Source organism: Corvus kubaryi, unplaced genomic scaffold (assembly GCF_017639235.1).
Source record: "Corvus kubaryi isolate FWS band 111438036 unplaced genomic scaffold, C.kubaryi_AGA036_p1.0 71, whole genome shotgun sequence".
In the NCBI taxonomy this organism is placed as follows: domain Eukaryota; kingdom Metazoa; phylum Chordata; class Aves; order Passeriformes; family Corvidae; genus Corvus; species Corvus kubaryi.
The window spans coordinates 19,832,206-19,849,068 of NW_024582059.1; positions in this window are offsets into that span (position 1 = coordinate 19,832,206).

Sequence of the window (16,863 nt, forward strand, 5' to 3'; positions counted from 1 at the left end):
AGATCTTGTCTCCTAAAATAAATACATTTGCAGCATTCCCCAAATAATTTTCTCATTTTTTAAAGTATTTTTTAATTCTGGTCTACTGGCACATTAAAACTGTACATTTTAAAATACAGCCTTGGGTGCAAATCCTGTCTTTGAGTATCTAAGCACAATGAGAAATCTTTTCCTTTTTGTCTTTTGTGTGCGTAGGTGGCAAGGCCTGATTTTTAGGGGCAACTTCTTTAGTAAGAATACCTTGCTGAAATACCTCCAGCTGTTACAAAGGCAATCTTTTCTGTCTTACTTCTTTTCCACAGCCATGAGCAGCGAACACTAGGACAGAGTTTAGGGTTATCAGGTTATACAGTTCTTTGCAGCACACTAGGATTGTTTTTTCACCCGTTTCCCCAGGTCGATACTAACATGCACTGCCAAGAAAATTGGCAGTAAAAACACTAAGCCTTTTTACCTTGGAAATGCAAGAATGAAAAAAAGAGTTGATAAGTGGGGCCTATTAACATCATTTCAAGATTAGCAAATGAACCAAAGCCAGCAAGCTTTCTATTTAAAATCTACCTCTGGTAGGAAAGGTAGATTTTAACAAAATTAGGCCTACAAAATTAGGCCTTTTTTTCTGGTCCTGTTTCACATTGTTTTATACTTGCAATAAAAGAACAACTGGAAACTCCATTTAGGGATTGCATCCACAAGCTGCCAACACAAAATAATCATCCACGCCCTGAAGGTGAAGTACCTGCGATCTAACAAAACTCAATGAGATTTCCTAACTTCTCTCTCTCATGATGGCTGAGATCCCAAGAATTAGAGCAAATCTCACGTTTCCACTGCACATCCTCTGTACAGAGAGTTTTCCATCTCAGTCTTGGCTTACAGACCAATGCTTGTGTAGGACCACAAATGGTGTGGCCACCTACCAACTCAGTATGTACCCTAACCTAACTCAGGTAAGTCTACCCAAGTCTTCCCAACCAAGGCACAGAATGGATGACCCAGAAAGGAGGAGCAGTGTGGAAAAATGCCCCTGTTCCCTCCAGCCTCCTGCCATCTCTCCATGTGGCATGGCAGCCCTCACCCCCAGCCGTCAAAGTGAGGCAGACACTCACAGTGTTTGACTTTATAACACCACAGCCAAATCAAATGCACAGCCACTGCTTCCTCAGATGTCTATATTTCATTTAAACTGGGATAAAGCAAAGAAACTGGAATATTGTCTCATCATGCATTCTAAATCAGCCAGGGTAGAAAATAATGGGGAGTTAATCAGATCACCGAAACTCTAATTCACTTGGTATTGATCGAGCAGATTCCTAATGGGACGGCAGACCAATTTCAAATTACAGTAAGCTGACTTATCCTGGAATACCAATGACCAGCTCCTGAGAGGAGCCTGGGCAGACCATGGACTCTCCTCTTGTTATGGCACATGCTTGACTGCATGCATCAATGTATAATATGATGTGGCATTTGGCTAATTAATAGGAGATTGATGAAAGGTGCAGTTTTGAAAGCAGAAGTCTCACTTGAATAAATGTGGGAGGAAAGTCCCAGCAGGGATGAAGTACACAGAGCCTTAGAAACGATTATTAAAAAAAGGAAGATGGGAGCTAATGGAAGGTAATGCAATTAAACCAGGCTTTTCATTATATTAATCAGAGGCTTCATCACTGAAATCTATGTTGCATTTAACTCTTCACTGGCTTTATTTATAATTTATTTAGAAAACGTTTTGCGTTATGACCATGGTGTCACAGACACTCTGTCCTGAAGAGGAAGCCTACAAGCAGAGGGAACCAGGGAAGAGTCACCATCATTTACATTGTGCTTCCAGATCAGAAATTCTTCCTCAACAAACCGTTTTCAATCAAATCCTGCTGTCTTTATGCAGTGACAGGATTAAGGGGCTGTAATTGTAGTGGTTTCTTCTGTTTGGTGGTGCTACTGGGGAAAAATGGTACCTCAGTTGCTCTTCAGAGCAAAGGATGTCCAGCTAAGTAGGGTACCATGCAGTGATTTTTCAAACACACCCATACAAAAGTTCATTAATCTGTGTGGTGACTCCTTACAGCCTCCCAGCTTTTACCATGTAAGAGGCTACCTATTGTCATGTGCTGCACAAGGTCTGTGTCACCCCTTATGTGACTGGCAATACTTTTCCAAGAGAAGGGTTTACACTTCCCCTCCTCACAGGAAAAAAAAAAACCAACAAAAAAACAGGACAAAAGTAATCCAAACTGGAACTGTGCCAGGCTTCTAACACATAGGATGATCTAGAGACAGTATGTATTCCCTTCTGGAATGGAATTTAACTTGCTGATCTGCTCTGGGTGCAAATTTGAGAGTGTAGATGTGAAAAACATGTGTTCACATGCATATTTATAGATATAGATATATATACACACATACACAGACCACTTGAGATGTACCAGCATACTTTGTGATGAACTTCATGGTTACAATTAATTTTTTTAAAATCTTAATTCTACATTTTCACTTGTTTACAGTCACCTCTAAACAGATAGAACTGAAATATTTTATGGCTTGCCCTACAACAGGTAAAATCAAGGGAAAAATAATTTGAGGCTTCTCTAGAACTGACGTCTGTCTTTAACTAAAGGAAATCAAAACAAACACCCTTCTGGAGGGGCTTCTGCACCCCTCCCTCTTGAAGTTGTGTGATAGCCTCATACCTGGTTGACGGGGCACAACAAGAGTCTGTCTCTTTTCCTGTGACCCAGTTATGTGTGTTTCCAGCTCTCATTCCAGAATGAGTCCAAAAGTACCCAAAATCACTGTCAGGCAAGGCAGAACAGTTGCATTACAAATATGCTTGTTTTCTGGAGCATAATAACCCAGAGAGGGTAGTCAGGTGGCCATAGTGATGGGTGCAGTGGCATAGCTGGAGGAGCACTGAGATCCCTCTGAGAGAAAATCAGAGCTTCTCCAGAGCCTTTATGTTCCCATCCACTGCTTTGCCCAGTGCCCACTCTCCAACACCTCCTAATCCCATACCAACCTCCCCTAATGAGGTGCTAACAAATTGCTAAAATCTGGTCCTTAAAGACACCTCAAGTCTGGGATTGTCTGGAATCCAATTGCCTGTGGTTTAGTTCTGAAAAACTACATGAGAGAGGAGGGCTGCTGCCACAGCACCAGCACAAAGGGCAGAGGTCCAGCTGCGCTGCAGCAGGTTTTCGTGGAGGCACAAGCACAAGAGACTTGCCTGCCCTAGGAATAGCTCAGATTGCTTTTGGCATCGTGCTTGATGCCAGGTTTCTCCAAGTAGAGCAACTGTGAAGCAAAGTTAAGGGGGCAGTTGTCCTCAGAGTAGTACGTCATAATAAATCCATTTGTGGAATCACGAGGCTGGCAAGTCATTAACAAACAGCAGCTTCCACTTAACCTAACACACAACAAGATCTCATACCAAATTACCATCAACATACTTGCTGCTTACATAAATCCCTTCCTTCCTTCAGTGCATTTCCCATGTCTTTTTAAGCTATCCAGATAAAATCCTCCCCACAGTCCAATGCCAGCAACCCACTGGCAGCTGCTGACTCCAAGGGCACAGCCTCAAAAAAAGGGAAGATGGAAATGTCTGCTTGCTCCACCTCGACCTTCTCTTTGGTTATGCTGCTACCTGACAACTCTCCTGGGTATAATGTGGAAGACAGGGCTCAGAACACTCTAGGTATGGGAAAGTAAATTGTCTCAGTCCTAAAAGCTGTTTTACAGGAAAAAAATATTCAGTTCACGGGGGGGAAAAAAAATAGAGGGAACATCACTTCTGCACTCACATCCAGCCTAACATGGATGATTTGTACAGTTTTCCCCCTGGGTGAGATTTGACTCTGGTAAAAAGGCTTTCACTCAGAATTCAGGGTTAGAAATTGCCATTTTAAAGAGGATGATAAAGTTCTTAGCTTTAAATTACTCATGTTTCTTAAAAAAGGTGTTTATTCATTTCCACTATTTTTCAAGATTTTTTCTTTGTATTTCCTCCTCTCATTCCATCCCTTTAGTATTTGCTGAACTTCTCAAGCAATTTATGAATATACATGAAGGCATATGCATTTGATGATGGTTTTTCCATAAAACATTAGAGAGCTGCATTCAGAACTGCACAGCAATGGACAAACTCTTTCCATTTGCAGGCAGAGCACCAGGATGAATGGAACTATGCTAACACTGACAATTTTTAAAATAACTGACCATTAATGAAACAAGTTTCCAAAAGCTCTGGTCCAACAAGGTTGAGACACGTAGTGTTGCTGAAGTCTCTTGCCTAGCTAAGGTTGGGGTAGAGAAACATCCAGCCACGGACACCAGGACTGTTTCTTTGCCTGGATTCAGACAACCAGATATGTGAGAAGCTTTGCATGCATACTCAAAGAGCAAAGAGAACATTAAGGCATGTACAAGACAGGCATTCCCTTTGCAGTTGTTTTCTAACCTCACGGAGTTCTTCATGGAAAACTGGAATTATTTTAGAAGGAATGACAGCAAAGCAGGAAGTGGTTAACAACATAATGTGGCACTTACTTTTGGTGTTACATTTATTCCCTGCCAGCTCAGTACAGATTGTGCATCACCACTGGCTGTTTCACTACTTGGAGCAGACAATCACAAGGCTCAAAATACCCCTGATTTACCAGAGAGGATTCAGAAATAAAATAGCAAGACATGCACATAGAAGGGCTGTCCTCTGGCTCTTTTGGCAAGCTTTGTTATAAAGGAACAGGTCCTGCCAAAACAAACATCTCTACCCACCCCCCAGCAGGAAAAGTAGGAAAAAAATCTTTACTGAAGACAGACTTTTCCTACAGAAAGATTGACCTTTTAGTCTGTAATTGATGGGCTACAAGAAAGGTTGAAGAGAATGCCACTGCATTTAGAGGGTTTCACAGCATCCTCATAAACTTAACTGAGGATATTGATCGCTCTGCTCCAGGAAGCCCTGGTGGAGATGCAGTGTTAGACTTCAGCTGATGCTGACTCTTTTTCATAAAGCTATATGCATCAGCTAGAAATTGTTATTGAGAGATGCTTTAGCAAGGTAGAGGTGTTTTCAAAACTGCATAATTACAGATGATATCCAGAATCTGACCTAGCACTGGTCAGAGCTGAACAGGAAAAGCACCAGATTATTGCTGTTGGCCATCTGCTGTTCATAATCATGACTGAAAACCAACAAGGAACAAAGGGAACAAACATTTCAGCCAGGGAAAGAGCATGAGTGTTTTTCGCCTTGTCACAAACAAATCTGTGCAGAAGGGGAAGCATTTTAATGTTTGTTCCAGTTTACAATGTTTTACAAAGCCATGCAAGTACTGAGTTTTCAAGATGCCCCTAAATTTTAAAAAATAGGTATTTTTCCTGGGTGAAGCCTAGTGCTATATCATATGACCAACCATCCACAATTACTTGAATTGTGACCCACAAGTGACCCACAGATTAAACTTACTGTAATGTGAACCAACAATATTTAAATCAATTTTATAAACTGAGGGAGGGGGAAACCATCAAGAAAGCTTTCCCTTCCTTCCATCCTGCCCACCACACGGGGAGCAGGTATCAGAAAATTATGAGATTTGGTCTTGCCACACCTCAGTGACTCATTCAGTCACTGGTTTTGCAGGTACACAACACTGAAACCTTCTCTGCAGGAAGGAAGCAACAGCGCCCCCAAGGGTCTTGAACACTGTCAAAGATCATGGTTTATGCAGATTATACACAACCAAGTGAAGCTTTAATAAACCCTTCTACGAATGAGACATCAGGAGTCATAAAGGGGTAGCAACAAGCTTCCAAAGCACATGCTTGCTTGGGAAAGGGGCTTGTTTTTGTTCATGTTTTATATCCTGTGAGAGCATAGCTTTGTTGGCAGGGGATCTGAGATAGTGTTGTGCTCTTTCTTGGGTACTTTGTGTGGCCCTCTGCGTTGTGACATCTTGCATCCCTGCCTTTGATCTGTTCCTTTCCATGCACCAAGCAGCCAGCTAGTTGATCCTACTTTTATTTCAGCCACTGTTTACATGTTACCTCACCAAAAAGTATTTCTGGGACAATGAGCCGACTTTGCTTTCAAACCTCCCTAAAGTCTAATCCTGCTGCAGCATGTGACCAATTTTAGGATTTTTGAAACAAATCCCACTATTTTATCTTAAGAAGAGCAGTGGTTTGCATTTTCTTTACCACATGGCTGCAGAAATTGTAATATCTAAGATGCTCAGATGGAATTAGGGCAAGGGCAAATGTCAACTAAGTGCCACCTTGTATAAAATGACAGAGAAAGAGAAGCCATGTCCATTTTCAAGCAATCTGTAACTTTGCTTGAAATTTCTCAGCACTTGGCTTCTCCCACTGTCCCCTACCTTATTTTAAGTCAGTGTGTGCTCATGCTTTCCATCATTTGTCTTCATCTCTCATCCTGATGCAACAAATATGTACACTTGCAACTAAGTGCTTCAGTGGGACAGATTTCCAAGCTTGAACTTAACTACCCAAATTTATCTATACCTCTTGGATCATTTTATGTAAACAGATGATGGAAGAAATATGACTTTCTCCCCACTTAGGCTGAGCACATTGTACTGCGACAACAGAGTCCTGAGTGTGCCAGATGTATGTCAGCACAAAAACACACAGATGCATCAATTGCCGCTACCTCCCACTACCTACATCCAGGCACACTCACATCCAAGTATTGATTTCCAGAATTTCTCCAAGGAATGCCAAAAATAATAAACAAAAAATAAATCAAAAGCAAAAGCCTCTTTCCATTATGTATTAAATATCCTTCCATGAAGTTAGAACAAATAGGAGATGTATATAGAGTGCAATGGAGACATAAATCTAGTGTCGTAGTAATCGATTTCTGCCTTGTTCTTTTATTTCCAGTAAATAATGATCTTCAGATCTTTCATGGTGGCACTACTGTAAAGTCTGCTAGGGGAACACAGGCAGTGTTTCATCTTTGATACAACCAACAATAACGCCACTCTAAAATCATTACACTCACTTATTTCCTGTAGTACACTGGTAACAACATTTAGCAGGATCAAAGGAAATTTACAGAGGGTATCCCCTCCACTAACCTCCATCCAATCATGTATATGATCAATAACACATTTTGTGTGGTTCAGCAGTGTGCAGAAGGTACAGATTTCTGCACAAAATGATGCGGCCATACATTTCAAGTCACTCTTTAGTGTTCTAAAGAGCACTACACGCAGCAGTTGTGCCTGGTTGGGTCAATTATATTTAGAGACTTCTTGTATGTAAATTAAAAGCAGAAGAAACTTCCCTAACCAGTCTTATTTTCAGAAAAAGATGCACAATCATTTGTTGCTAGTGCTGCGCAAAACCTTTGTGTCCTTTTCTGTGTTCAGTCTGAAATAGGATTTTTGATTTGGTGTGTGATCAAATGATGCTCTCAAGTTATAAACCACAAAGGAATTAAACAGCAACCACGGGCTACTATTTACGTCCTTCAAAAAAAACCCCAAAACACCAACACGAAAAGAAGGAATCTCAGAGTACCAAAAAGAAAAATTAAATTTACTTTTAAGTTGGTATTTTAACCATCACATTTTCCAATAGTTGATTAAATACACACATTTCTTGACTTTGCACCAAATGAGAGCGAAATGTCAGCCTTAGACACCAACAAGTTAGTACAGCTAATTTAAAAGAAAAATCTTAAACTATTTGCCTGTGATCTCATCAAATACAAGCCAGGATAGCTGCTCATCATTCTAGCCATCATAAAGACAAGGTGAATCCATCTCATTTAGCTTGACATGGTAAGAAAAGAAACATTTCTATTTAAGCCAGCCCACTTCAATGCTCAGTGTAGAGAGCAATGCAACACAAGGTTTGTGGATGGAGTAATATCTTTCATTAGACTGATGTAGTTCAGAGAAAATATACTAAATTTTAATATGCTTGTCCGTATCTCAGATTCTTGTCAGAAAAGGAAAAGGTGCCTTCTTCCTATCACAGCTACTTTCCCCACTTAAATCTGTTGATTAAAGATGTTATTTCAAGTTACAAAACTCAAAATCTACAAAAAGTACTTGGGGGTTTACAGTGCCAGTATTTAACTCTGGACAGTGAATCTTCAGCTGAGCTTATCCCCTAAACAAAGACAACACAATATACTTGGTACCTAATTTGCCAATATTCTACTACTATCATGTTGCTTTATTCATCCTGAGCACTAATTACGAAAACAAAATATAAATATAGCTCAGTTTAAAAACTAATCAACTCACACACCAAGGAGCAAACAGGAGAGTATCTCCACAGACATGCAGCAGGCTGTTCCAGAGGTACTGTTATCAGAGACACGATCCATCCTCTGCTTCAACTGTGGAAATGCAGATATGCACAGAGCCAGCTTTGCCCATAAAGCACTAGCATGGAGCGGAGCTGCGACAGCCAAGAAGTCCACCTGAAATCTCAGCTACTTTTTCTCACCTGTTTCATTTGATGCGCTACTACTTCGGCTCCAGTGCAATTTCTCAAAGCAGCCCAGTGTTTTACACTTGTGCACTTCCACAGAAGAGAGGTTTGTCCTTCTCTTCAATTTCTTTGGCCAAGGCAGCAGCTGTGGCAGGACAAAGTGATGACTCTGGTGACAAGTCAATTTGTTCCTCCAAGTGCTTTTAAGTGTAGGAACAGCAACTGGTGACCAAGCACACAACCTGAGAAGCCCAACATTCAGAGAAATCAGCTCCCCCTCTATTAGGTCAGTATTGTAGTGATGGGACCCATTGAAAACCTTGGAATTCCATATCAACTAATCATTCCTTTGACAGTAATTGTTACAAACAGAATTTCTTTATAGATTTTGAGGTTTTCTTCTGAAGCAAAGGAGTCCTCAATATGTTTAGCAATCCTGGGCCAAAATGATTTAAACATTTAATCTTAAAGAGATGTTCCCAAGTTCCAGTCTAAAACAGTTTATAAAGGTCATAAAAAATTAACTTATATTGCTGACTGAAGCTTTTTTTTAATGCACTCCAAGTTAACAAGAAATCACAGCTGGAGCCTTTAGGCCAATATTATACTACATTTTTCTCCCATTAGCAAGGACAGCAAATATCTACATTTGGATTTTGCCACAGCAACTGGCTCTGATTCATCTGTCTTCATGACTAAATATAAAAGCAGAGAGCTAGTTGGGTGGGTATACTTTGTGCTGGTTTCACTGAATAACCTTGCAGTTGCTTTCCACAAGAATTTAATAAGAAAACTGCTGAGGCAAAAATCATTACACTTAGCCTGAGCCGAGTTCTTCCTAAACTCTTAAAAACAAGACTCTGATTTAACATGCTAAAGATCACTTTAAAAAGCTAGAAGGACAATATTTTGTCTACAAGAAGAGACTTGATTACAGGGAATGCAATTCAGTGGGCTGAACCACCGTGTGCACTTATATAAATCTGTTAGATCCCACATGGTGAAGCTGATGGGGGGATTTTTGATTTTTTTTTCCTGTTCAAGACTCCCAACTTAGAATAAACTTATTAGAGATGACATCGCTAAACTACACAGTCATATGAGAAAATTTGAAAGCAAGTCAGGCCTTCCAAGGATGTTATTAAGGTTGTTCTTTGAAGTAAATTGAATTCTCCCCAGTTGTATTAAGAATGAGATCCTTGGTACTTTATGATATTACATTACTAGGTAGAGTGGATAAAACCAGTTTTTTCTACGTTACCTTTTCAAGCTGAAATTTTTCTCCACTTTGATTAAAATAGATTCCCACAATCCATATTATTTATTACATATTCAGTACAGACAAGGGTCACCATTCCCATCCTCCCTTCATCACAAAGATGACAACAGAAATCTGACATGGTCTCAATTTCCAAGCACACCACAAACCCCTACATCAAACTTTGCTTTCCTCCAAGATGAAGTCTTTAATCTCTGTTGAGAAACAGTTCTCTTGTTGGCTCTGACAAAAGGGTGCCACAGAAATGGCAGATGCCAAACTTTTGAAATGGTAGAAAAACCCAGGAGAGAAGAGGAATGTGAGGTAAGAATGGGAGCCTGGAAATGTACACACATGCCTGGCTTCTGGAAGAATTTCAAACCATTTGATAAGGTTGGTTTTCCAATATGGCCATCCCCATGGCTACAAGCTCCCAGTAATCACAGTAGCCACGTCCTTTGTACAAGTCAAAACTTGTACAGTGGTCATTATTGTACACAAGACTACCACGTGTGTTCAGGTATCACATTTATTAACTAGATTGCTCATTTAAACAATCTTAGAGCAACTAAAGTTGTATTTGTTCTTGAGTGGCCCTTAAGTAAGTTCTTAAGTAAGCCAAGCAGTTGTGGACGTTGCTCAATGAGATTTTTTATAAAACAGAGAGCCGTGCTTTTTGGAGTAAAGTCTTTCAAGGTGACCACTTGATCTCAATGCGATCTAATTTAATGTTTTTATTAAAGCATGGCTGTACTCTGTTAGACCAGTTTGTCCTGGTTTCAGCTGAGATAGAGGTAATTTTCTTTCTAGTAGCTGGTACAGTAGCTGTAGGTGTGTTTTGGATTTAGCAGAATAATGTTGATAACACACCGATGTGTTGGCTTCGCTGAGCAGTGCTTGGCCCAAGTCAAGGACTTCTCTATTTCCCATGCTCTGCCAGTGAGGAAGTGTAAAAGAAGCCAAGAAGGACCAAGGCTAGAACTGCTGATCTGAACTGGCCAAAAGCTCTCTCAGAGAGTGTCATTCCCAGTATAAAAACTGGGGAATTGGCTGAGAAGGGCCAATTGCTGCTCAGGGACTACAAACAGAGTTTACAAGTGATGCATCCTTCCGAGTTGTACAGCAATGAATTCTTTTCACAAAGTTTTGACAGGACATTTCCAGCATGCTTTACCTGAAAGGCACTTGTGGACAGATAGAAATGAAAAAGTTAAAATATTGGTCTTCATACAGACTGACAGTCAATTTTTTTTTTTTTTTTTTAAATCTACACCAAAAGCGCTTTGGGATCCCAAACTAAAATGCTGAGTCCCGATTAAGTGTGGCATGACACAAAGGCATCATCCAAAGATGCTTAAGCCTAGGTACGGATCAAATGTGACAAGAGTCTTACCTGTATATTTCACATACTCTGGGGACTGTATGAACTGCTTACATGGCAATTACGTCTACAAGTCCTGGCATTCTCAAAGATTTTCGTATCATGAATCATCTATTAGTCAAAATATTAACCTATATCCTCATTTTATTCGTCATTGCTGAGGTCACATCCCTCTTGCAGATGCAATCTCTGCCAACTACAGCAGCTACTTCTGTAAGCTAGGACTCGATGTTAAAATTCTTGTAAAAACCCTGAAGATTAAGAGAATAAGCACCTGATATCACTCACCTGCTTGAGAATATCTAGTTAACATTCCAAGTTCCATCACATAGATGATGACAATCAAAACAGTAAGTTGCCAAGGCTCCAATTCAGCAAAGCACTTAGGCAGGTGTGGAACTTAAAATACACTTTTAAAAGCTTTCCCATCCATCAAAACACTTAACTTGTACTTAATACAGGAAAATGAATAAGTCCTATTGACTTCCATAACAACGGTAAAGGATAATTAAATCAAAGTGAGCTGCTCTATCGAGGTCAAACTGCAGAATCTCTGACCTTTCAGGATGTTTTCAGCACATTTCACAGTGAAAATGCTAACAGAAGGAAAATGTAGGTGGCTAACAGTACTTTAGACCTCTGTAGTGACTGCCCAGTTAAGGGCTTTGGAAATTATTATTTAAATGTGTGACTGCCAATGTGGCAGCATAAAAACATCACACACATTATGCAAATAATATTATTGTACAGACAGGGAGAAAGGCAAAAAGCTTCAAGTTGTCTGGAAATTCTCTGATTTTCTTGCACCCCAGGATCAAAGTTGATTGATCTTTGAAAAGATTGTCCTTGAAAGTCAGATAGTTTTCCCAAGACTCATCTGTCCTACAGAGCAGCTTCCCATGGGATCCTGCCAAGCAGATCCTAGGAAAATCAAAGCTTACTCTCTTGCAATCAGAGCTTTATCCAGCTGTTAGCCTGCTCCACTCCCCTTTGGACCTTAAGCTCTACCAATTCACGTCACAGCAACCTGCACAGCCATCAAGTACCACAGCCCCAAGCAGGTCTTGGTCATTGTTAAGACGCAGATCCAGCAGATGCCCTCCTTTAGTGAAGAGGAATTGGAGAACGTTCAGGTTTGGGCAGTTTGTGACTGATCCAAGAAAACTGTGTGTTGCTTGTTGGGAAACAACGGCAAGAGTAAGCTAAATATTCAGTTGCTAAGGATTAAATGCCTAATGTTAAAATATAAATTATATTAGTAATCCAGTGCTAAGTTTTAATGAAGTGGCATGTTTTTGTCCAATGGAGTTGATACACAAGTGCTGTGGAAAGTGTATCTTGGTCAGCTAGAAACTCATCATCTCATCAACAAACTTCAGGCTCACAAAGCAATCAAAATTTCAGCAGAGTTTGAGAGGAACAGTGTTTACGATTCACTGCACTAAACCAACAACCACCACGAAGAACTTAAGGAACAGCCATCTGTAATAAATACATGGCAGTGCAGTACCCAGCAGCCTGGCTCCAAGAGAGAGCCCTGCAGGGGGATTTGTATCGTGTAGAACAAAAATGCATTTGCATGTTCAAGCAGAATGTATTTGCTGCCTTCTAGTCCCTTAACTTTGTTCACCTGGTCCAGGCTCTGAATACTCACATGGAAAGTGACCTGTTTTCAAAAAGGGTACAAACCTACCTAATCTTTTTCTTTCTGTTTGTATTTTTATTCCATGATCATCTTTGCTTTGCCTTGTTTCATTACTCCTCTATCCTGCTAGCCTTGCTGCTTATCTAAGAGAAAGCTAAAACCCTCCAACAATTCCATCTCAACTCCTCACAGACACTCTATAAATAGCACTGGTGTATACTGGTTTGCTCAAATACGAGAAGGTCAGAAAAAACATTTTCTTTTGAGATGAAAAAAAGGAGGCAAAACCTAAGAATTTTAATAACAGCCCTGACATGAGAGCAACATAATACCAGCTTGAATTACACTTGGTACCAGACTCTCATTGGAAATCCTAGATTGCTTTGTTCCTGTCCCTGACATAATATTCAAGTCTGGGTTTATATTTGCACAGAATGGGGCTGTTCACCAGAGTCCATGCAAATCAAACACTTGATTTATGCATCATTCCACTGGAGGGTGTAACATTAAATTTAATTTTGTAAGAAAAGCCTGAAGTGCCTCTACGCCTGGGGCTGACATTGTGAACTAGGGAGAAAGGTGCACAAGAATTCATTACTGTTTCCAATATGCGAAATGCAGCATTTGAATGAAACATTTGTCTCTTGTCAAAAGGGAGTAATGTCTGCTCTTTGTAAAAAATATTTCTCCCCCCACTTTGATTTTATCACCAATTCAGCATATTGGAAGCCGAGGTTACAAGTGTAGTTCAGACTTGTGATGATGGTGGGATGAATTACACAATGAAATGAAGAGACATTGGTTGAGTTGCAGTGCAGCTACCAAGTGCAGGTGTTGGTCAGTCTGAGTGCCTCCATGTAGCAGCATTTCATTAGAACAATTAATAATAGTGCTGGTTTTTTTCTGAGCTTATTCACTACTTTCACAGAAAAGTCTTCCGCTGCCTCAATAGACCTTTTTCACCTACCTACACCTCCTCCTCCTCCTATTTAGTTCTGAAAACACCAGGAAAAAGTTTTCCAAACTTCATGTCAAGGCACACTTAAATTTCTCAAACATTAACGTGTTTCCACTCTGTCTCTCAGCCTAGCTGAGGCAGCTTTGGTAGGAAGCTTCAGATGAGCTCCAGTAAGAACAAGGCTTTCCAGACAAGCAGCCCTTTTTAGCTACAGATCATGAAGAACTGTCTCTTCCTCCCTCCAAACCTTCCCACGTTTCAGATCTGGATGAAACAACATAGTTTTGAAGAGACCAAGGTTGAAAGCAGGGCAATAACTAAGTATGGTCAGCACAGAAATTCTTCCTAGGCTGTGGCACTCTCTGGTGCCACTCCCATCAACAAGAGCAATAGTAATCCTTCCTTTCGACCCCATTTTTTCCCCTCTTTTTCCTCCTCTAGCAAGCTTCCACAACCCAGCCATGAAAGCAGGAATTATACTGCTACAAGAAAACCTGAATTCTAGTACCCGTTGGGCATCATGACTTGCTAAGTGGTTTGAAAATTGCACACAGTTTTGATGTGTTTTCTTTCCTTGAATTAAAGAAAATATTTTTGAATAATTTCTGTGCTGAAAAAATGTTTTGCTTCAAAAATCATTCACATTTAAAGAAGTTAACCAAAACTAAATATTTCAGGGTCATAGGCAATATTTAATGTTTCCCACAGTTCATTGTGGTTTCATTCTGTTTCACTAAGGGCATTTGTACTCTGAGGTCAGCCCCAGGGAATTTCTGATTTCACAGCTCAGCTAACAAACCCAAGCTCCTACACCTACCCACAAAGCACTACAACCATGACACTGCTGCCCATTCTGTCCTGCAAAATCACGCTTTCAAGGTCACTCCGGAGCATTCATGTCCCACGAGGCCAAGCTTCTGCATAAGTTGTTCAGCTTGCCAAACCTTGATAGACTCTTGATCTGAAATCTTGAAGCTATTTTCTTTGTTCAGCTAATGAACAGTATGGTGATGAATACACATAAGGAAAAATTGATCCACTTAATTCATCATTTGTACATATGTATGGATTTGGGCCCTTTTAAATGGATTCTGGGATTAAACACCTATACCTACATTCACGAGCTGTTCAAAAATACCTAAGGGCATTGTGGTAAGTTTTGTACCTTAATTTCTGAAATTAAAAGATTGACCCCACGTTTAGCATTAGCAACTTTTTAAAAACAAGCTGCATTTTGCTTGCTTGTTAATTGCTGCCCATGCAGAGCTTTACTGCGGCTGTATGGCTCTGTTTCCTGATAGCTGTGGGGCATAGGTCCCTGCAAGGTGCACCCAACCTTGATGCAAGCAAGGAAAACAAAAACATAAAAAGGCAAAGAATCAAGCCCACAACTCTGAACCTTAGAAGTCAGGTAAGAACATATTAGCTACAAACATAAGACAAAATACTGAGAAAGGAAGAGAGGAATGGCAACCCTTGGGGTGCAAATTTAACCCCTAACTCTGTGCACCATTAATCTTGATGGTCTTTACAACAGTCTTCCATGTCATGCATTCAAGTGGCCTTTCCTGTATCAGTGACCTTGCTCAAAAACAGCAGTTTAAGTCAACATTAGGCAAAAGAAATCCTTATATTATAGGAAACAGAATTCAAGAAGAAAGGTCATACCAAGTGTCTCAGTTATCTGCCTTCTATTTAGCAAATACCAATTTTCACCAAATCACTACTCCCTGGTGATTTTTAATTTTTCAGTTTGCCAAACTTGTATTATTTCTTCCCCTGCCTAAATTGAAGAATTTAAACTTACCAAACTCAGCTTTTGGACTTGTGTTTTGATTTCCACAGCTCTGCAGTAACTGGCTGAAAACCAATGAGCTCAGTCAGGTTTCAGACTGAGATGCATTATACCAGTCGCCTTCTATGACAGCAAAAAATGATTCAGCAGTACCATACAGGGCCAGGTCAGACATTGAAAGAACTCATTATTTTCAGCATTTGCTGCTGATAAAGCGACATTAGTAGATCAGACGTTGTCTTGTCTTTGTCATTTCAGTAAACTGTTTCTCCCTGCTAACTAGAACCATTCTGAAAGAATTTTAAAGCCATTTTCCCTTACAGCCTTTAGCATTATTAGCCATGCAAGGCAAGGACACCTGCCCCCTGCTCTAAGAATCCAAATAGCTACTGTGTTAACAGCAGGTCAACATCAAGCCTCACAGTTTGCTTCTCAACCAGCACAGGATATTCAAGCATCTGGAGGAGATGCACATGACAGACAAGCTGAACCCACATCAGATGATTCCAGAGGTATTATTTATATGTTCCAGAAAGGCAAAAGGCACGACTGCTGTCTGAAGCATGCTTAATGGAGGAAAACGTTTTGATTTTAAACAGCATGAGTGCAAAAATCCAACACAATTTTGGTAAATTGCTACTGGAGCTGGTTTCTCCCATAGTACTATTTGTTCAGTTCCACATAGCAAGTTTCTCGCCTGTGATCCAGGTCTGTGTTTCTGTTCCCTGCTGAAAATGTTACCTGCTATGGTTTGTTCTTTCTGCCAGGTCACTAAGAGTGTAAATGTCTCAGAGCCAAGAATCAATACCAATGGATCCTGCTGGCAACTCATTCCCTACTCAGGGATGAGCAGCTGCTCAGAAACAGCTTCTGAGACTTAATCTTACCAGTGTTTCAAGCAGTACCAAGCCCTGCCCTAACTTTGCATCATCCTGGTTTCTCCATAGTCTCACCATAATTTAAGCACGTTTCAAGATTATCATCGAGCAAGTCCTCAGTCAATGCTTGGACAGTTCCTGAAAAACAAATCAGCAGATCTTTGAGACCCCCTACCCCACCACTTCAGAAGCATCAACCTCGATGTTGCTGTGTGACAGCTTTCACACTGCTGGAATGGAAAGCCAGACCAACATCACATGATGACCATCTGACCTTTACTGCAAATACAGAATAGAGACTTTACTTGATAATGTCTGCTTTCTTATCTCCAGTTTTATTCTCTCTCCAGCAACAGATCAATATCATTCTTGAGATATCTTTCATTCCTTAATGCAGTTATAAAAAGGTGTGTTTACTAACCTCAAGAGTTCTAGCCACATGTTACTCCTCACACCTTTTTGCTTCCATGCCAAAT